The sequence below is a fragment of the Ursus maritimus genome, unplaced genomic scaffold (genome assembly GCF_017311325.1).
Source record: "Ursus maritimus isolate PB19 unplaced genomic scaffold, ASM1731132v1 scaffold_25, whole genome shotgun sequence".
NCBI classification, from domain to species: Eukaryota; Metazoa; Chordata; class Mammalia; order Carnivora; family Ursidae; genus Ursus; species Ursus maritimus.
Window position 1 is genome coordinate 4,633,841 of NW_024425008.1, and position 21,529 is coordinate 4,655,369.

The window sequence follows — 21,529 nt, forward strand, 5'->3', positions numbered from 1 at the left end:
AACCTACTCGTGTGTTACAAGATATCAAAATCTTCGTGGAATGAAGCAGGATGCAAAAAGAAGAAGGAGGAGGAGGAGGAGGAGGGGGAGGAGGAGGGGGAGGAGAGGAAGAGGAAGAGGAAGAGGAAGAAAGAAGAAAGAAGGAAGAAGAAGAAGAAGAAGAGGAAGAAGAAGAGAAAAGAAATATTCAGGTTGAACAAAGAAAAAAAAAAAGATAAACTGGACTGTTTCTGGACCTAAAGGTTATAGCAGACTTTTTCTTAAAAGAAAAAAAAGGGAAAAGAGTTTAAATCAAAGCCAGGAATTACATATTCCAGCAGTCACAGCGAAATCATATTTCTCCCACCTCCCACCCACCTGCAATTCTACCCTCTTAGACTAGCTTTGAAAATCCCACTGGGAATTCCTCATTCCAAATTCCACAAAAGATACAACCCCCAGCTCACAGCTGGTCCCGCGGAGGCAGTGCCTGAGGGCTGGGATGCAGGATGTGTTCTGCACCCATCCACGGGGCGGCTGCACCCCACACCCCCGGCCCCTCCTCCACAGAGGGGGATACTGACCTTGAACACCCTATTAAACCACGGAGCTGAGTATTCAGATCTAGCCAAGACGACATCTGCCTCTCTACATTCAAAACCCTGCTTCCAACCCCAATCAAATACATTGGGAAATACAGCCCAGAGTACATGTCCGTAATGTTATCACTTTTACAGAGTGTTTTTGAGTAATAGGAATTGACCGTCTAGGTCTCCAATCTCTTAAGGGCATGGGAAAAGGATACTTGGGCATTTGAGCTGTAGCATTTTCCAAAGTGAAACTTCGCAGTTTGATTCCTTGAGATCTATTTAAAATTCAATCTGAAACGTGAATACTAGAAAAAAGTAGGAGAAAGCCAAGAGACCTGGGAGTGGGGAGGGACAGGAGATGACTAAAATAACCTTGTCAGTCTAGACCCTCAGAAAGGCTCTCCTAGAAAGCCAAGTATTAGGAGGGGTACACATTTTCTAGGAGCACACTTTTTAAAGTTTCCACCGTTTTGTTCAATAACAAAAGGAAACCACCCAACAAGAGAAATGGGCAAGGGACCTGAATAGACGTTTCTCCAAAGACGCACAAATGGCCAATAAGCACATAAAAAGATGTTTAACATTATTTTGGTCATTAGGAAATTGTACATCAAAACCACAATGAGACACCCCTTCACACACACTAGGAGGGCGAGGAGCAACAAGACTGAAAATATCAAGCCTTGGCCAGGGTGCGGAGAGACTGGCCGTCACGCACTGCCCCTGTGGAGAACAGCGTAGTGGTGCCTCCAACAGTTAAACATAGAATCACCATTCCCTTTCTGGGGTATATACCCCAAAGAACTGAAAACAGGGACTTGAACAGATATTTGCACACTCACGTCCAGAGCCGTGTTATTCACAATAGTCTGAAGACGGAAACACCGCACGCGTCCCCGAGCTGAGGGGTGGATAAAGAAGGTGCGGTGCACCCCTACAATGGGAGCGGAAATTCAGCATGTATTCAGCAACGGGAAGAAATGAAGTTCGGACACCTGCTACAATGTGGATGGAACTTGAGAATATTGTGCCAAGTGAAACAAGCCAGTCATAAAAAGACAAATATTACACGATCCCACTTATATGAAATATCTAGCCTGGGCAAATTCATAAAGGCAGACAGCCGACTGGAGGTTGCCAGGGGCTGGTGGGCTGGTGCAGGGGGAGAATGGGGTTACTGCTTCCTGGGGACCGAGTTTCTGTCTGCGGTGATGTAAAAATCCTGGAAAGAGATGGTGGTGATGGCTGCCCAGCTTTGTGAAAGTAATTCTCATCACCGGATTTGTACACTTTAATATGGTTAAAATAGCCGATTTTGTTATATATATTTTATGACATTAAATAGGTACCCCAATCTTTCTTCAACCACTTTGAATGACTGGCTTTCAAGAAAACTATATACAGTTCGCCACCGAACAATGTGGGGTTAGGGATGCCGACCCCCACCCACAGTCAAAAACTCACATACAACTTTTGACTCCCCAACAATCTAGGTACTGATTACCTGCTGTTGACGGGAAGCCTCACCGATAACAAATAGTCGATTAACACATGTTCTCTATGTTGCATGTATTACACGCTGTGTTCTTACAATAAAGTGAGCTAGAGAAAAGAAAATGCTATTAAGAAAATCATAAGGAAGAGAAAATATACTTCCAGGACTGTATTTATTGACAAAACCCAACGTATACATGGACCTGCTGTGTTGTTCGACGGGAGTCAAGCATACTCACGCTTGTCTGCAGTCACGCGCTCCGTGTGCCAGAGGCAGCGCTGGGTGGTGGAGATGCGAAGTGCAAAGGCTCGTGGGCACAGATGATGGTACTAACAAAAGTGCAAGGGCGAGAATACAAGCCGGTGTTCCCAAGAGGCACGGACAGGGGCCCTCAGGTGAGCTCGGCGCATCTAGAAGGCTTCTGGCACTGAAGACAGTGGTGGCTGCGTCTTAAAGGACCAAAACAATTTTGCCAAATAGAAAAAAAGAAGGCATCCAAAGAAGTGCCTGGTTCAAAACAGCAGCTGACGAGAAAGCACCCCTATTTTTTAAATTACAAACAGGGAACAAATACTGGGGGGTCATGAGCACGTGATGATTTGGGTCCATAAGGAAAGAGAACTGTAACTATCAGCCCTCTAGGAAATGAACCCAGAAATCAATAGCCAGTCTGCAAGCACACCAGCAACTTCCAAGTCCTGCCTTCCTCTTCACGTGCGCACAGCACACGTGCGCCTCGAGCCCCGGGGTCCAGGCTCTCTGCTAGGATGTGTGCAGCACTCCTGCTGACGCGGTCCAGCAGCCTCACGAGGGTGGGTCGGTTTCCTGGGGCTGCCGTAGCGATGTCCCACACCCGGGGGGCCTCAACAGTAGACACCTACTTCCTTCAGTGTTCTGGAGGTTGGAAGCCCCACCCCAAGGTGCTGGCAGGGCTGGTTTCTCCTGAGGCCCGTCTCTTGGTGAGCACATGCCACCTCGTCCCTGTGTCCTCACATGGTCTTCTCTGCACACGTCTGCACCCCAATATAGGATGCCAGTCATACCGATCAGGGCCCATCCTAGGGACCTCACTGAACCTTAATCACCTCTTTAAAGCCCCTACCTCCAAATACAGTCTCCTTCTGAGGCGTTGTGGGGTTAGGACTTCAACATATGAATTGGTTCAGCCAATTCAACAATGACTTGGACACCGTTCAGCCCACGACAAGCGGTATTTACCATGCCTTTCAGGTCTGGACACTTACAAGGCTACTTACACAGGACCAGTCCCCACCAGGTCGGGCTGCCCTGCCAGGGTCTTTAGGGCCTGCTACAGGGCTCTCTGTGCAGCAGGACCAAGACCACGCTCTGCACTGTGGCACTGACTTTGCACCGAACAGCGTACGAAGCCTGGCTCCGAATGAATAAAAAACTCACGACCATCCGTATCTGGAACCACCCTGACCAGCCTTCTGCAGTGTTCTGAACCACCGTCACACACTGTTCCTGGTCGACACACCGTGCTTTGTTTTCAGAACATCTCTGGTCACAGCAAAGTTCTCACGCGCCTCAGCTCCTGACTCACTTCCACTCTCTGGCGTCTGTGTACATGTCGGCTTTCTTTCCCTCCAAAATGCGATCACATCTGTAGCACCCACAGACTTCTCAAATAGTCTAGACAGTCACTTTTTTTTTTTTGCCCTGAGATGTTTTTCGAGGCGCAGTGTGCGTGACCCTGGGACACCCGCACTGTGCTGTGTGGTGGTGGTCTGGCTCCAGTTGGTGAACAAAGGTGTGTCCGGGCACGGTGGGGCACAAGCATTTTCACAGACCGGTGGGGGGGGAACCCGGGGAGGCGGTGACGCGCTGCTTGCATAAGGATGCCCTGGGCAAATGGATTCGGTGGAGAGAGTGGTCACGACCGGAACCCCAGCCCTGACTGCTCGCTGCTCGGTGCACCCCCACCACTTACCTGTATCCTACCCCTGCTCCAAACCAATGCAGGCAAGCACCCTTGACATGCCGCAGACCGTCAGCCCTCGCACAAACGAACGCTCGTGGAAGCGGACACCATCACCTGTTACTAACCGAGCCAAGGGCTTTCAGCGGCTCTAGGGACAGACCTCCGTTTGCTCACCGTAAAGCTGAGAGGCCAGACTGTCAAAAAAGTCATCGCTCCTGTGAACAGAGAGGCCTCAGGTCTAAAAGAGACTTCATTCCCCCTGTTTTCTCTCAAAACATATCCCACCTGACTGTTCCCACTGCTGTCTACAGGGCACAATTCTGGAACCCGTAAGTGAAAATCCATGGTGCCCTTTAGACGGCAAGGGGCTGGCTGGAGCTGGTGATGAATTCAGTGAACGTGGGAGGAGCTCCCAGGAAGTGCTCAGCCCTGCTCCAGCGGCTAAGGGTAACAGCTCCCACCCTTAGAAGCTCGGGAGCTAACAGGGAAAACCACAGGAAACCGTCAGTCCACAGGCTATGGGCAGTGCTGGAACAGAGGCAGACACAAGGTCCCAGGGGAACTGGGAGGATCAGAGAGGTGGTGCGAAGGGCAGACACTGAGGGCAGGCACTCAGCTCTGCCACGTTCTAGCTATGAGATATTGGCCATTGCTTGATCCCTCTGAGCCTGGGTCTCCTGATTGTGAAGTGTTACATATAAGCGCTCTATAAGTGTTACAGAGAAGAGGGAAGATTAGAAACAATGCCTAGTAAAGTCATCCTCCTAACAAACCACAGCTATTCTTGTTTTAGCCTGGGGCAATCAGGGAGAGCTTCCTGGAGGAAATGGTACCGAATGCTGAGTGATACACAGTGACACCCGGACTACCCAACCCAAATCATTTCAGTCACTAGTTCACCTTCTTCAGGGTACTTAACTACTTCAGGAAATTACCTTGCTCATTGATTTGCTTACTTGCGTGTGGTCCCTCCCCAACCAGGCCATAATGACCTTTCTTTGTTCCCTTCATTGCTCTTTCTCTACAGCCTACATGTGGGAGGGCTTGGCATGCTGGAGGCACTCAATAAATACACGCTGGAAGAAACAGTGAACTAACTCTCCTCTAGCACTGTCACAGCCCACAGTCCTTCTGCACATGCTGTTTTGTTTGTACAACGAGCAAGGGATTGTGGTAGGTACTGTGCGATTGCTCGACCCAATTTTGTAGACAATAGAAATTCAGGCTCAGATGCAAGGTCTCCTCCAGGGCTGGTGATGCCAGGACCTGTGACGCTCTGCCCCACCACCCGCCACCGGGACGGGCCCCGGCTCTGATGGCTATGCTGGGACACGGCTCTGGTGAGGCCAGGACAAGATCGACACCCACGGCAGCCAACGAGGCCCACATACGTGGCAGACGCTGCTGGGAGCCGGGAACCAGCACGAGCATGAGAAAAGAAGCTATTCTGCTGGCAGCACGGTCCCCAGAGCAGCAATTTTATAAAAAGAAATCGAGTTGGTATAAAAAGACGCTGGCTACGCACCCAAAGGCAGCCTTCCCCCCATCCCCTGGAACTGACAGGCATGGCGGATGGTGAGGCTCAAGCTGGAAAGGCAGAGGGGGGCCTTGGTCTTCTTCCCGGAGGAGGTGGCTTCTGGAGGGCCCCGCACTTAGGCAGGCGGGAGCCCAGCCTGTCAAGGCTTTGACACTCCGGTGCGAATCCAGAAGACACAGATGGACTGGACTGGTGACAACCAGCATGTCTGGTGGGGCAAACTGGGCCAAAAAGAGGGAGTGTTAAAATATGAGGAGGCTGGGGGGAGGTTTCAGCAGGCTGAAATGGGGACCGAGGAATGGAAATCAGAAACACGGCCGAGCCCAGTGGGCCAGCAAGTCAGTCCAAGTGAGCTTCCTCTGAGGCTAAGCCATGTGGCCAAGTTCAAGTCCAACGCCTCCCTGTGGGACGCGCATCATCGCAAAAGGAAATCAGTGATGTTTTTAAAGCAAGACAGATAAAAAAGACAGGTTCGGGAAGTCCCCATCCAAGAGGTGTTGAACAGAGGAGGCTACAGAAGGAGAACTGATGTGGGTGAAGAAAGGAATCAGAGCAAGAAGCAAAGAAGGGGTGGGGAGGGCAGACCTCCTCTCCCACCTCACCCTCTGGCGGGAGCACAATGACCTGACTAAACTATCATTCAAATGACACCTGTGAAAGTACTTGGAAAATGTCACTGTGCCTTCTGCATGTAAGAGGGTATTATTGCTGGTGTTAGTCAAACAACTGAGTGCTGTTACATGATTATTCGTTGTCTACCAGGTCCCCCCCTGCACGCGCACACACACACACGCACACACACGCATGCACACATACACACACGCACGCACAAATGCATATTCTCCTAGACAGCCCCTGCATTTGATACTCAAAAATACCATTAATGACAGTGCCATGGTCTAAAAAAAGTAGATTTTGTTTTGGAAAAAGAACCCTAGAACGGCAAGCAGTCCTCACTGTACTGAAGAGACATGCTGTCTGCCCTCTGGTGAGAAGCCAGCACTCCTATTTGCAACCATTTGCTACCACCTCACAGGCTGCAAAATGCTTTTGTTCAAAAAAGAGCAACCCAATCTCTCCTTTCTGCACACCAGGCTGTCTGTCTGCTCCTATTACTCAGGGTTGCACAGTGATGGGCCATGAAGCCGCCGCTTCACCCTGCCCTCCTGATAGGGAGTGAATCCTGTGGCTATCTGACCGCAGATACGCGCACTGCTAATGGTCTGTGGTTAGCCGCGGAAGCATGTCATAGAACACACACAGGAGCAAGTAGAAATGTAATTGTCGATCCTGGTCTAAGTGATTTTTAGATCTGCTCCATTCCATTTCATCATTTGTTGTCACATGGGGAGAATCTCTCGAGTTGGAAGAGATAAGTGTCCCCTTCCTCCTGGGCAGAAGACAGCAGGTGCAACAAACAGAAAGAGCCCTTAAAAGACCCAGGCTAGGGGCGTGTTACCCCCCAACAGACCACTTAACCCTCGATTCAATGTCCTCATCTGTACCACAGGGATAATGACCCTATTTTATGGGGTCACAGTGCTGAGACACTCAAATTTAAAGAGCTTTACATAAAAGCAGGACAGATTTAGAAGTTCATGCAAGAACCCGTCCAGCAGTCATGATGTTAGCTAGCACCCAGCCTCGGCCTCCACCTGCCAACGATATCGGGGGACGGTACTTTCCTAAAGCAGGTGATTTCACTGTTAGGAAGTGCACTGGCTTTGTAAAAATCACAGCCAAACCCTGCCCCGGGCTCTGTGTGCCTTCCCAGCCCGGCCGCCTCCTTTCATGCTCCCCCATCTCCTTGTCATCAGTGTGCTTTGGGTCTCTTTCTGGCAACGACTGCGACAGGACACCTCAACACAGTTGTTACCCGGAGCTGAACCCAAGCAAACCACAGCTTCGATTCTGAGCCGACCTGCGGAGCCTCATCTGATGTTGGCTCCCTGTGGGAGTTGTACGGAGGAATGAGTTTGCTCATAGAAAGTGCATAAGGTTCATGGGGAAATGATGACTCTGTCTCTCTGATCGGACACCCTCCCTGTCTGTCTGGATGTGTGTAGGACTGGTTTGTTAAGAAGTCATTTCAAAACAAAGAGTAAAACCCTGATGCCGAAAGAAAGTCATCAGATCCTTGCCATTTCCTCATCACCAGCGCTAGATCAGTGAGCTGTTTGGGTGATTCTCCTCCGTACTTGCCAAGCATCCCGTTGGCTGACCGCTACCACCACACCGACTTGACCCGTTCTCCATCAGACCGCGATCTCCTTGAGAACAGGGACTGTGACAGTCCTTGCTGGTATCTCCAGCCCCTAGCGCATCACCTGGCACAGAGCCAGCCCTCCGTGGAGGTGCCGCCTGAAGAGCTGCTCCCAATACTGAGAGCAGTGATTCTAAAAGGAAGGTACAAGACCCCCGAGAGCCCCGGAGGCCCCTTCAGGAAGTCATGAGGTCAAAACTATTTTCATCATAATGCCAAGATTTTATCTGCCTTTGTCACTGTGTTGACGTGTGCGGAAGCAGCAGCGGGTAAAATCGTGGACATCTCGGCCCAATCAAGGTGGTGGCACCAGGTCACTGGGCTCCTTGCTGCCACTTATAGTGAAAATGCCAAATGCATGTAAGAATGTCTTTGCTGAAGCTGCAAACAATAGTCATATTATCAAACTTGACCCCTTAAGAACACGGCTCTTTAATATTCTGAGTGACAAACGACAAGTACATATAAAGCACGTTTGCTACGTCGACCAAAGCACGCCAGTTGTCTTCAGGCAAAGCTCTGTGCAACTGAGCTGCGAGCTTTCTTCAGGAACCAGCATTTCCACCGGCAGGAAGAGCTGAGAGACAAACCGTGTGGCTATTTGGACATCAGTGTTTGTAATCACGCTCTCAAAAATGAGAGAACAAGAACAGCAATTGACAGTATTTGTTACCAATGATAAAAATCCGAGCTTTAGAGAAAAAGACAGAACTTTGGAAACTTGTACCGGCATCCATGAGCTTGATACCTTCCCAATACTTACAGGCTTTTCTGAGGGTATTGGTGGTGATATTAACCCGTGTGATTTTGTTGATATTATATAACGAAATGTGTCAACATTTGCACATCTGCACCATCCAGGGCATCAGTACTTCCCAAGTGACAACATGACGTTCCAAAACCACCCAAAGGTCCAAGAGCCATTCAAATGCCAGATGGAACAGAAGGTGTGACCTCCGACCTCCAGTGTCAAACTGAAGGACCCAGAGTGGAAAGGCAAGCCCCCAAATCTCCATCACAATGGACCCCTTCCTTTCCTTAGGAACTGGCCTGTGCGCCCCACAGTGAGAAGTCTGTTTCGTACTTGCATCTGACAATTGTACCATTCCAACCCAAGCTTTCCTCATTTCAAACAAAATCGACAACTTTCAAAACTGGATCAAACTGAGAGGTGATATGGACAAAGCCTGGGGAGCAGGAAGCCCAGGAACTGGACCCCCGATGTCACCAGGGGCACCGAGAGAGCTGGGCAGAGCGTCCAGCACTAAGACCCCCATGTCTGTGTCTGCGGCATCAGACACTGTCTACACAGTGTGTTGTGGGAATCCAGTAAAATACAGGGAAAGTACTTCCAGTCGGATTTCTGACCACAGAGGTTCCCAGGGCACACTGCGCATCTCACCGACAGCATTTGGTATCAATAATAACCCTCTGAAAGGAGGGGGTGTAAAGAAGATCGATAGAACAGACACAGTATTAAGAATAATATATAAAGGGGAACAGGTATAATGGGGAAAGGTAGGTATAAAGGTAGGTAGGTATAAAATAGGTAGAAAGGGGAAAAGGCCAGGATGAGGGAAAAGTAAAACAACATGGAAACCTTTCTGCTCTGAAGTGTCGGCAGACATCCCATGAGAAGTGCTTGCTACACAGGAATCCCCACATTCTCCCTCCTTGAGATCCCTATCTAGCAGGAGCCACCCTTTACCTCCGAGCAAATGCAAAACGAATTCAGAGAAGTCACAGGGTATAAAATTAACATACAGAGATCTCTTGCATTCCTATACACTAATAATAAGGTAGCAGAAAGAGAAGTTCAGAAAACACCATTTACAACTGCACCAAAAAGAATAAAATACCTAGGAATAAATTCAACCAAGGAGGTGAAAGGCTGTACTATGAAAACTACAGAACGCTCATGGAAGAAATGGAAGACGACACAAACAAATGGAAAGATATTCCATGCTCGTGGGTCGGGAAAACCAATATTGTTAAAATGTCCATACCACCCAAAGTAATCTACAGATTTCATATAATCCCTACCAAAATACAAACAGCCATCTTTCACAGAACCAGAACAAATAATCTTAGAATTGTGTGGAACCACCAAAGACCCCGAAGAGCCAAAGCAATCTAGAAAAAGAAAAGCAAAGTTAGAGGCATCACAAGTCCAGATTTCAAGATATACTACAAAGTTGTAGTCATCAAGACAGTATGGTACTGGCACAAAAACAGACACATAGAGAGCAGAATAGACGGCCCAGAAATAAACCCAAGTTTATATGGTCAATTAATCTACGACAAAGGAGGCAAGAACATACAATGGAAAAAAGACAGTCTCTTTAACAAATGGTGTTGGGAAAACTGGACAGCAACACGCAAAAGAATGCAACTGGACCACTTTCTTACACCACACACAAAAATAAATGCAAAATGGATTAAAGACCTAAATGTGAGACCTGAAACCATAAAATCAATAGAAAACATAGGCACTAATTTCTCAGACATGGGCCATAGCAACTTTTTTCTAGATATGTCTGCTCTGGCAAGGGCAACAAAAGCAAAATCAAACTATTGGACTACGTTAAAATAAAAAGCTTTCACACAGCTAAAGAAACAACAAAACAGAAAGGCAACCCGTGGAATGGGAGAATTTGCAAATGACCCATCTGATAAGAGGTTAATGTCCAAAATATATAAAGAAATGATACAATTCACCCCTTTCAAAAAAAATCCAATTAAAAAATGGGCAGAGGACATGAATAGACATTTTTCCAAAGACATCCAGATGGCCAACAGACACAGGGAAAGGTGCTCGACGTCACTTATCACCAGGGAAATGCAAATGAAAACCACAATGAAAAAAAACAAAACTGCAATGAGGTATCACCTCACATCCGTCAGAATGGGTAAAATCAAAACCATAAGAAACAACAAGTGTTGGCGAGGATGTGGGGGGAAAAACCCAGAATACTGTTGGTGGAAATGCAAACTGGTACAATCACTGTGGAATTCTCAAAAAGTTAAAAATCGGCCTACCGCATCATCTAGTAATTCCACTCCTGGGTATTTACCCAAAGAAAACAAAAACACTAATTCAAAAAGATACAGGCACCCTTATGCTTATAGCAGCATATTTACAATAGCCAGATTATGGAAGCAGCCCAAGTGCCCACTGACAGATGAATGGATAATGAAGATGTGCGCGCGCATACACACACACACACACACACACACACACACACACACACTGGAATATTACTCAGCCATAAAAAAGAATGAGATCTTGCCATTTGCAACAGTATGGATGGGTCTAGAGGGTATAATGCTAAGTGAAATAAGTCAGTCAGAGGAAGACAATTACCTATGATTTCACTCACATGTGGAGTTTAAGAAACAAATGAGTACAGAAAAAAGAGACAAAATACAGGCTCTTAACTATGGAAAACAAACTGATGGTTGCCAGAGGGGCGGTAGGTGGGGGATGGGAGAAATAGGTTAAGAGGATTAAGAGAAAACTTACCATGATGAGCACTGAGTCATGGATAGAATTGCTGAATCACTATATTGTATGCCTGAAACTAATTAACACTGTATGTTAATTATACTTGAATGAGAAAAAAAAAAACACCCGACAAAATGCTCATCTTCTAAGTACCTCAATGACAGAACCAACATGTCACCAACATGGGTTTATCTTTCAAACCATAAAGGAGACAGAAGAAAAATCACCAACGCCCTAAAAATCCCCTTAGTTTATGAAAACCCAACAAAAAGCAACTCAGAAATGTTCCTCCATTAATCACTTAAGAGTTATTCTACAAATCTCTAATTCTGTTATCCAATCAAAACTGTTCTTCCAGACTGCAGAAAGTATTACAAAGGGCTGTTGCAATTTGGCTATTGAAAATATCTATTCATTCCCATTTTAACATAGGCAAACAAAAAGAAACCATTGTTTATAGACGAAAAAGGGATCATTACAATTTTCTCTAAAATCAATCAGTGTGACCCACAACACAACAAGGGACGCATCGTTACCGCACTAGAAATGGATAGTTTGTTTCTAAAACAAAGCCTCACAGATCTGTTTAAGCACCGGGGAGAATTCAAGCTCACAGTTTTCAAGATGACAGAGCAATGCCCAAACCCTGTGCTATGGGTTGTACAAGAAAGTTCTGGAATGAAACCAACAAGAGTTTGAATGCTGGCTGGTTCTGCCACTCCCTTAGCTGTGTGACCTTGAGCAAACTACTGTGCCTTCTTGGGCCTCAGCTCTTCCATCCACAAACCTGAGCTAAGTCAGCCTGCCCACACAGGACTGCTGGGAGAGTGAAGAGCACACTGGGCTAGCACAGCCTCGAGCAGAGTCACTCACTCGGAGTTTGTCTTTGCTCGAGTAAGGACCACTGAGGCCCGCCTGCTTGACGGACACTCCAGAGAGGAGCAGTGGGGGCTTAGGAATGTGGGAAAATGCGTCTTCATGGCTGGGAGCTGACTGGTCCGTGTGCTGTAGGATTCACGGTGGGGGGAAGACGAGAAGGAAGCAGGGGGAAGGGGAGAGGAGGGAGGGAAAGAGAAAAGGAGGGAGGGAGAAGGGTGGGACAGAGGGGGAGAGGGAGGAGAGCTGGACCGGCTTCAACAGGCTCCACTGGGCTGCGATGCAAGCCTCCATGTTCTGTAAAACAGCCTTGACTTGTATTTTAACAAACTCCTCTCTTGGCTTTATGACCTAGTAATTTAAAAACTGCTTTATAATAAACCTGGTTCCTTTGGCCCTCTTTTGGGGTTCTTATTTAAAGGGGAGTTTCTGCCCTGAATCCTTGCAGGTCCTCTCCATCTCTAGGTTTGCAGAAAATGACAATGGCGCCACCTTTGCTTTGCATTCTTGACTGTTTGGGGGGTGAACAATGTGGTCTCTTAGGAGTTACAAGAACACAAAACACTGCGGAAGGCTACAGGTGTGTCAGACACAGGACCGTGCCGCCGTGGGTCCCCCCTGGACCCCAGCCGGCTTCCAGGCTGGCAGTCCACAGCGCCTCAAAGCCCACCAGCACCTCCAGGCTCTGTGCAAAAGGGACTCTGGGTCGGACGTTCCAGAGCATCAACCTAAGTATCCATGCTGTCCACTGATGTTTCATTACCCTTACTTCCTAACTTCTTATTGACCTGGATTAGCATAATTATATGCAAAGTTGACTGTCTATTCACATCTTTATATTTCATTAACAGGTCGTTATTTCTGTCAGTCCTGATAATCTACCAGATTGTCCTTTCTACAACCAAAAACCCATATAAATGTATATGCGACGGCACCTGAATTTTTGCCTTGAAGATTTTTTTTTTAAAGCTAAGCAACTGTTGTATTTTCTCCCCTTAAATCAAAGCCAGTATTTCCCTTGCATGAATTTGTCATTTGCTGCTCCCTCACCGAGAAACACGAAATTGACAGGGTTGGTATTTCAAAGCACACAGAACTGGTGCAGCCATACCCGGAACCCTTTTGCTGGGCATAAGAAGATTAATCATCTTTCCTCAAGAAAGGTAGCTAGCGAAGATTCCCGGCCAAACAGGGCACTTCTTTTCCAAGGGCGGCACCTAATTTATTCAGCCTTGAGGAGAACGACGTGGGGCTGACAGTGTGGAACGGATTTTTTGGCAGAGTGAATTACAGACCCTTTGGCTGAAGGGCCCTCCGCCCACTCTCCCCTTGCTCGCCATGGATCAGGGAAGAGAATCATTACACTCAGAAAAGCTCCATCCCTTCACTTGCTTTTAAAACCATGTGAGCCTGTTTAGCTAAAGAAAAGCAAATTGTAACAAAGCAGTTGGTAACTGAGATGCTAGTCACCGGGAGCTCCAAACAAACTATTCGGGCCTCTATTCAAAGGTTTATATTATTTCCTTGACCCCTGAAACTTTCAGCAACCCTGCCGAGAAGCCTGTGTTCCCCCTCCCACCCCACCCACTTCAAAAGGGCCCTAAATCTTAACACTCTGAGTCTCGTTGGTATGGAGGAAACCTCCGAGCCAGACAAACTGGTAGAACCCATTGTCTGGGAAGGGAAGAGGGCCATGCACCCTGGGCGCGCATAATCAACCAGAAAGGGTCACCGAGAGGCTCCTAGCGGGGGAGAAACTCCCAGGAACACCTGAATGCTACTTGGTTCTTCCAAAAGCCCCTTAGGTTCAGATGCTAACCCCCCAACCTCACAGTTACTATTTCTAGTTACAGTAAATCAAGAAAGGAATCATCATGTGGATATTGTCTAAAATCTACATTTTTAGAGTGAGTTAAACAGCATTCATTTGGTTGACTTTCTCCAACCATCCCTAGAGGTTCTGGTGTCCTAAAGACATGGCCTAGTGGGTGCCCTCAGGCATAGGTGACTAAGGCCTCGGGAGCCCCACACCTGCCAAGGCGCCCCTGACAACATCAGCAAGCCCAGACCACCAAGATCATTCTGTGCTGTATAAACTCAACTCAGTTTACTGTTCACTTAGGAATCGAGGCAACACTCGTGAGGATGTCAGAACGGAGTATAGGGGGTGAACCCCAGAAGGCACGGGGGGGCGCCCCACAGACGTATCCGCCTGCGGGGGTGGAAAAGCGTCACCCCACGTGGGCAGGTTCACGAAGCACGGCCACGCCAACCGCTTCCCTGGCAGGATCAGGAAACCCACTTCGCAGCACTGAAAACCGAGGCACACTGCAGTCGGCAGCGTAGTCCCAGGAATCTGAAAAGAGCCACCCCATCATTGGGATTGGGCTTTGAAAAGGTGAGTCTCAGAAGGTACAGATTTGGTCCAAATCAACAACTAATTGTGAGGGCCTCCGAACGCGGCAGGGAAAGCACAAAGTGCAGGGTCTGCAGCTGGAGAGCTGGGTGTCGCCCAGCCACGCACCCCCAGCTCCTCCGCTAAGGAAAAGGCCAGCCCCAGCCCGCCGTGGACCGGTGGAAGCCTGGGGCGAGGAACTCCAACAGTCTACCAGCAGGAGAGGGCGAGCAGATGTGAAGCGTCACTGCTACTTTTCGTGAGGCAAGTGCCAGGCCTGGTTAATAGGAGACACACAGACTGCTGGGGACGGAAGCAAGGGAGGGCGGGCGGGAGGGAGGAATACAGTAAAGTCAGTACACTCGCCCTGAACTTGGCTTTCCCGGGACAAAATTCAGCACAAAATCAGCTGCTGGCTCTGTGGGAACCTGGCTGGCTCTGGAGGACTCTGTGACAGGGGGCTGTCCTATCGTGGCTTTACGGTTCCCTCCGGGGGCACCCTTCACCTACAAGCCAGGCTTTCCCCTGAATGTTGGCCACGCATCAGGCCAGCGTCCAGGACACTGGGGAGACCAGCCGTGCAGAGTCTCAGCAGGAACCGCCCAGGGCACAGGGCCAGCCTGGCCATCGGGTCCCACTGGTGCACAACCCCTTCTCCCTAAACCCCTGGTGCCTGATCTGCTTCTGAATTCAGATTTTGACCTCAGAACGGAAGCACGGAACACACACATATTACCCAACGTCCCCAGAAGCTCTTGGGGCAACATCCATAAAAACACGCTCAAAAATACAGGAAAGCAGAACTCTCGTCTAAGAAGAAATAAATGTAAACCATTAAAACCACATGCTTCAATTCAGATGAGTTGTTTTTTCCTCACCAAGTGATTTCAGAGCAGGCCAAGACTAACGAACAAACGAGTTACCAAAAAACATTTGGTGCTCAGAGCCTTCTGGATTTTGAAATCACAGATAAGGGATATGGGCCGACTTAGCAGCTGCTTGTCCCTTGGGGCTGCTGGATCTCAGGGCACCCGAGACAAAGCCGGTGCTAGGGGTGGCTCCAGCAAACGGGCAAAGCCCCAGCCTGGGCTCCAGGGCACCTGTCTGAGCGCCGGACATGCTTCTGGCCAAGCCGTGTCGCAGCGCACACATCAGCCAGAATGGAAAACCACACGAGTGAGGATGTACGGTGGTGACAGCAGCAGTTTCTCCAGCCTTTTAAGCATCAGATGGTGGTTTCAGGGAGAAGAAGAGTTTAAAAAAAAAAAAAAAAGGTAAAAAAGCGAGACACCATACCCAGGATATGGTCCTGAAGAATAAGGTCCATGTCCGGTAAATATGATATTTAAGAAGACAAGGAAATTCACACTTTTAAGAAGATGCTATGGAATCCTATAAATAATCTTACACTGGCTTACGTGTTACGCACCCAGGTTTCTAAATGTCACTTTTCCTAAGGCAGAGTGCATTAATAATTTTCAAGATCCAGCAAAGCAACAACAAAACTTGCAGAATAAGAGATGCAATTATCTCGGTCTCATTTTCTTTCTAAACAGAGCACTCACGTGAGGACAAGGAAGAGAGGGCACAGCTCCCAGAGCCCTAGATGGGACCTGCCCTTGAGGCCCATCCTTCTCCCGCGTGGCTGCGGCGAGCTGGCAGCATCCATCCGTCTCCCGGACCTTCTGTAAAATGAGTGTCATGAACAGTATTTTACTTGCCTCAGAGTCTGCTTGTGAGAATTCAGTGAGGAAAAGATCTGAAGGAGCTTTTAGTACTCTAAAATACTAGAGAGGAGATTGTTTTACATTGGGGTGATGTTTTCGGGTCAGTAAAGGGGATGAAAATAGCGTCAAAATTACTCTTGAAAACTCCCTCAGTCCACGGTGCGCAGCAAATGGGGTTTTGTGTGAAACCGTCCCGTCTCTCCATCCATCCCCCCGATGTTGGAACGGATGACAGTGGTTGGACTGTGTTTAGAGGCCATGGTGAATAGCAGTCAGGTAAATAAACAAAATAAAATTGTACATCCATCCTCCACTCGTTAAGGGGCTTTGCTACGTATGACTGGGCTATCTTCCTGTTGTTAACAACGAAGAAGCGGTTTTGGTAATGCCGAAAAGCTTTTCAGGGTCAGGACATTCTCCCTTGGCCTTTCGTGATGATTTAACGATAGCGTGGCCCTTTCTAAAATTTCACTATGGACTTTTCATTTGACACGCACTTATTAAACATACTCGAGGTGCAAAGCACCTTGCAGAGCAATCGAAGGAAGTGAAACAGAAAGACAATATAGGGTCCCTGCCCTAAAGGAACTCACCAGCTGGTGGGGGAAACAAACACGCAGCTGCCCATAACGCACGATGGGGTGAGCCACGCACCGGTCAGAGGTGTGCGTGTCATAACCTGGAAGTGCCGAGGAAAGAGGAAGTAGCTCCGGGTAGACGCGGAAGGTCCGCTGGGAGATGGTCCCAGCGGGGCCCCAGGATGAACTACATCTCAGTGTGGGAACAGGAGGGGGGACGGTTGATAAAGCAGGACTACAGAGCCAAAGCAATTCTCGGCACACCGGAGGAACAATGCACACGGTAGGCAGAGGGATGGGCTAGGACCCCAAATCCAACATCGATGGGATTCCTACCAGGATAGATCAACATTGTTGCAACCCTCAAGACAGCAGGAGGGAACACTCACTACCTGGCACGAACCTCTCCGTTGTAGACCACGCTGCTGGGCCTCTCCCGCTGGCCCTCCAGGTCCTCCCTCGGCTCTTCTGTCCTGTCCTCTGCGCTGGGAGGCTGCTGGGGTTGGGGGTGTTGCAACATGCTCCTTTGCTCTCTGGCTCCCTTTGAGTCTGCCCAGCGGGGCACAGAGCAACAGATGGGAGGGAGGGAGGAGAGTGGGGCCAGGGTGTCGATTCCCCCAGCTTCTTCATAGTTGACAGAATCAAGATTCCAAACCAGACCTGTCCTTCTCCAAAGCCCCTGCTCTGAAACTCGGAAAAAGTGATTTGTTGCTAGACCACAGAGGGTCTTGAAAGAGACGCACATAATCTTTTGTGTTACTTCTCAAGGGCTCATGATTCATTTTGCACACAGGCAGCCTCTGCTTGCTTATTTTTTTTAAACAGTCCTGCAAATGAGATGCTCCAATCAGACAGTCATGTCAGTGGATTGTGCCAAATGTGTAACAGCGATCTCTAAAAAAGAAAGAAACTCAGGAGATATTCCAAGACTCCCGCCCAGATCCTTCCTAGATCATGGGTCCCACATCTGCTGTTTCCTTTCTTAGATTCTTAGCTAGTTGCGAGAGAATGCATGCTATTGGTGATCAGAAGGCATATGTCACGGAATTTCTTTAGCAAACATATGCCCCTCATCATTTTTCTAAACTGCTCTAACATTTTTTCCCACCTCCTCCATTCCTAAGAGAGCTTAGACACTTGTGACCCGGCTCTGCTTGTCAGAGGGGCCTCTGTTGCTATTCAGTGGGCGTACGGGACAGTTCTGAGCCTGAGCCCTGTTTCTAGAACTCTGCACCGCCCTTCTGGAGCCCGGCCTCATACTGACGCTAGCTTGGGGGAAAGAACACACTTTTTATTACAGGGATTCCAGAGATAAGCAGCTTAGACTTTACACAGGCTGAGCAGAGCCGCTGGATCGCATGTGGGTGTGATCAGGTGACACCCAGCAGGGGCTCTGACAGCCTTGAACTTCGAGGTAATTATCCCACTCGTTATGCCCGGCTTTGAACCCTTAGTTAGACATTGTTCAGTTTGGGATTCTAGAACTTCATGGAACAATAGTTTTTAAAAGGGTTCAGCAAGTGAAATAAGCCAGTTACAAAAGGTCAAATCCTGCATGATTCGACTCACATAAGGTCTGTAGGGCAGTCAAACCCACAGCGACAGGAAGTGAATGGGGGGCACCAGGGGCTGGGGGCGGGGCAGGGCAGTCCGGGTTTAAGGGAGTTTCAGTTCTGCAGGATGACAGGTGTTCTGGGGATGGACGGTGGTGACGTGAATGTGCTCAGTGTCACCTGACTTCAGGCTTCACACGGTTAAAATGGTGCGTTTTATGTGATGTGCGTTTCAGCACAATTAAACATTTTGTAAAAGGGTTCTGAGGAAAGCAAGGGAATAACGATAGTGCAAGGGTGCTGGAGAAGCACCGGAAGTACCAGGGCCGCTCACAGGAAGACTGACCAGCGTCACGAAGGCTGGTGACCGCTGTCGCAGGGGCCACTCAGAACGTTCAAGCTGCCTCGGCAGGCGGTCACCAGCCTGCAATGGCTCGCTCTTCGGGTCAGTGCACAGGTACGGGGGGAGCGCGGTGTGGTCCTCTAGGAGCTGCCGGTCTGGAGGGACATCAAGGTGTGCAGTGATACGCAGACAGCAGGCTCGGGGCACCGGCTGAGCTGGCCTCGGGCAGCTCTCAGCCAGGGAGGCTTCCCAGGGCACACAGCTGGGTTCCGAAGGACAAGGAGCGGTCAGGTGAAGACGGACGGGAAGGCAGGGGCCCCAGCACGTGCGGATGCACCTCAAGCAGGTGGAGCCTTCAGACGCTGCCAGAAGCAGCCAGGGTGGCAGAACCCAAGGGCGCCTGCGGGGAGAGGAGGCCCCAGGCCAGGGCGGCAGGTGGGAGGCGGTTCCAGACCCAGCCCGTCCTCTGAGCTATGGGCAACTTCTGTGGGACTTTGAGCAACTCAGAGATAAACAGGATTTCTGCCTCAGAAAGTGCTGAAGTGGGGAAGGGAAACGGGTGAAGACGAGGAAATGTGTCTGGAGACCCCACAGTGAGCCAGGGAAAGGCACACAGGTCTGAGCTGGTATTCGGCACGTGGTCCCCCGGAGAAGCAAGACACAGACTGAACCCACTCCCTAAGCCCCCTCCGCATCTTCCCCACCTCTGACCCATCACTCGCTCTTCGAGCGTAACTGAGCTCTCAGCATGCTGTGGAGAGCGGAGCTGAGTGCCTGGGTTCAAATCCCAGCTCTGAAAAGCACTGGCCAGGGGACCTTGAGCAAGTCACCCAAAGTTTGGGGCCTCTGCTGACCTCACCAGTCAAAACACAGTTGATAACAGGCATCACCTCAAAGGGGCGCAGTGAGGATTAAGGGGGGTCCCCCTAAAGCACTCAGTCCTGGGCCCCTGCCCCTGCTTGCTGAGAGCACCGCCCCCTTCCCTCTCCTCCCCTGCAGCCCACACAGTACAACAGGCCCTGAGTGGGGACCCAGAGACGAGGAGGCCCTGGCCCTACCTCAGAAAGCTCCAATCTGGAAATGACAACTCTGGTGAGAGTGCTATCATCGGTACAGGATGCAGTATGGACACGTATTTTTATAAAATTAAATTATATCAGCTCAGAACAGGGCCATTTTCACGGAAGGCGAAGATATCACGCATGGAGCCAGATTTCAGTCTTTGAGGGCACTGGAGTGTGGGCAGTCCTGCTTAATTACTTTCTAAAGGACTAATTTGGGGGAGCCGTGCTAACAGATCATTATTAGATCTCCCATACGGTCCCCGAGGAGCGGTCTCCACGACTCACACGCAGAACGGTTTGGCATGGCGAGGGACTCCGTAACAGACGAAGTCTCGTCACTCCGCTCTCCTCCTAAGGATTTTCGGCTCTTTTCGGCACTCTCATCGGGGCTAACATGTGTAACGATGCTCCAGCCTAAGCCAGCCTAAGTCCACCCAACTGTTTCTCGACTGGAGCATACTTCCCTAAGAATGGTAAAATTCTTGTTACATAAAACAACTTTTTGGGGGGCTGATTTAACAGCCAAATCTCTTTTAATGTTCAAAACGCTGGTTTTGCCAAGAACTACCTCATTGTGTCAATTACTTTGGCTGAAAATGATGTGTTTTAAGCCTGTTGAACCACCAAGTGCTTTTTGCAAATGTTCCTCCTTATTGATTCGAGAGCCAGCGTCCAGCTCGAGGTGCTCTGTGATGTTTGTGCTGGTGAGGCCAGGCTCCTCGCCGTCACGCAGTCACCTGCTTCTGGCTTTTCCCAGTGAGGTCCCCTCACCTACGATGCCTTCTCTTCTGAATGCCTGAGTGCGCTGGGTCTTTGATGAGGGCAAGAGTTAAATGTCACGCGAGGTATGCAGGTATGCGCACGCACGTGACATGTGTACCTGCGTGCATCCCGTGTAGCTATACACACATGTGAGGTGTAACATACAAATACACACGTTATTTCAAGCATACGGAGACGCGGCTCGAGCGCTTTCTCCAAGCACGACTCAGCGTACGATGGCATGTGAGCCATTTCGCTGGGTTGTGTGTGTGAGGAGGCGCTCTGGGATAAAGAAGGTGGTTCCTGATCCAGGAGACCCATGAGGTACCAGGCATTGCTGATGCGTGGACACTGAGACGATCACCAGGAGACTCTGCCCGCAAGGTGGTGACAGCCCAATGAGAGATGTGCAACTAAGCCGCAGTGACAGGCCTCTGGGGTAATCGTGGTAACAGAGATTTATGCGAGATAACCCCATGGCCACCGGGGAAAGCCCTCACTAGTCTCAGGCAGGTGGGAGCCAGGAGGAGCCGGCCGCAGGCTAAGCCAGCAGCCCCCTCTAAGATGCCTTGAGTGCCCAAGGTGGGGGGGGGAGCACTAAAGACTTTCAATCAGGAGCCTGTTATGATCAGATCTGTCTTCCAGAAAGAGTGTTCCAAAAACGTCAAATTTCTTCTTAGGTGAGCTCATCTGTGCCACAGCTTCAGCTGCAATACTCTGATGGCTCTCGAACTTTTACACCTAACAGACATCTCCCCGGCTCCAGACCCCACAGCCCACAGCCCGCTCGGCTCTTCAACTGGCATGTTCCACAGTCCGTCACACCCACAAGCCACACCGGAACCATCATCTGCCTGCCCAGCCTTCTGGCTCCTTCTCTCCCTGCAAATGGCACTCAGTCAGATGAGCCAGAAGCCTGG

The 21,529-nt window shown here is 49.4% G+C and overlaps 1 protein-coding gene across 4 annotated transcripts in view; it reads right to left on the bottom strand.

Moving 5' to 3' along the window:
• The window catches only part of EML1 (EMAP like 1), a 174,155-nt gene that overhangs the window by 95,014 nt on the left and 57,612 nt on the right, over positions 1 to 21,529 (bottom strand). Inside the window, exon 1 of one of the 4 annotated variants that reach the window (XM_008697846.2) lies at positions 16,148 to 16,203. The exons of the other annotated variants lie outside the window; for them this stretch is intronic. The gene's annotated coding sequence lies outside the window, so the exon portion shown is untranslated. Of the gene's footprint in view, positions 1 to 16,147; positions 16,204 to 21,529 lie in introns of those variants that run through there. 4 annotated transcript variants of the gene reach the window in all.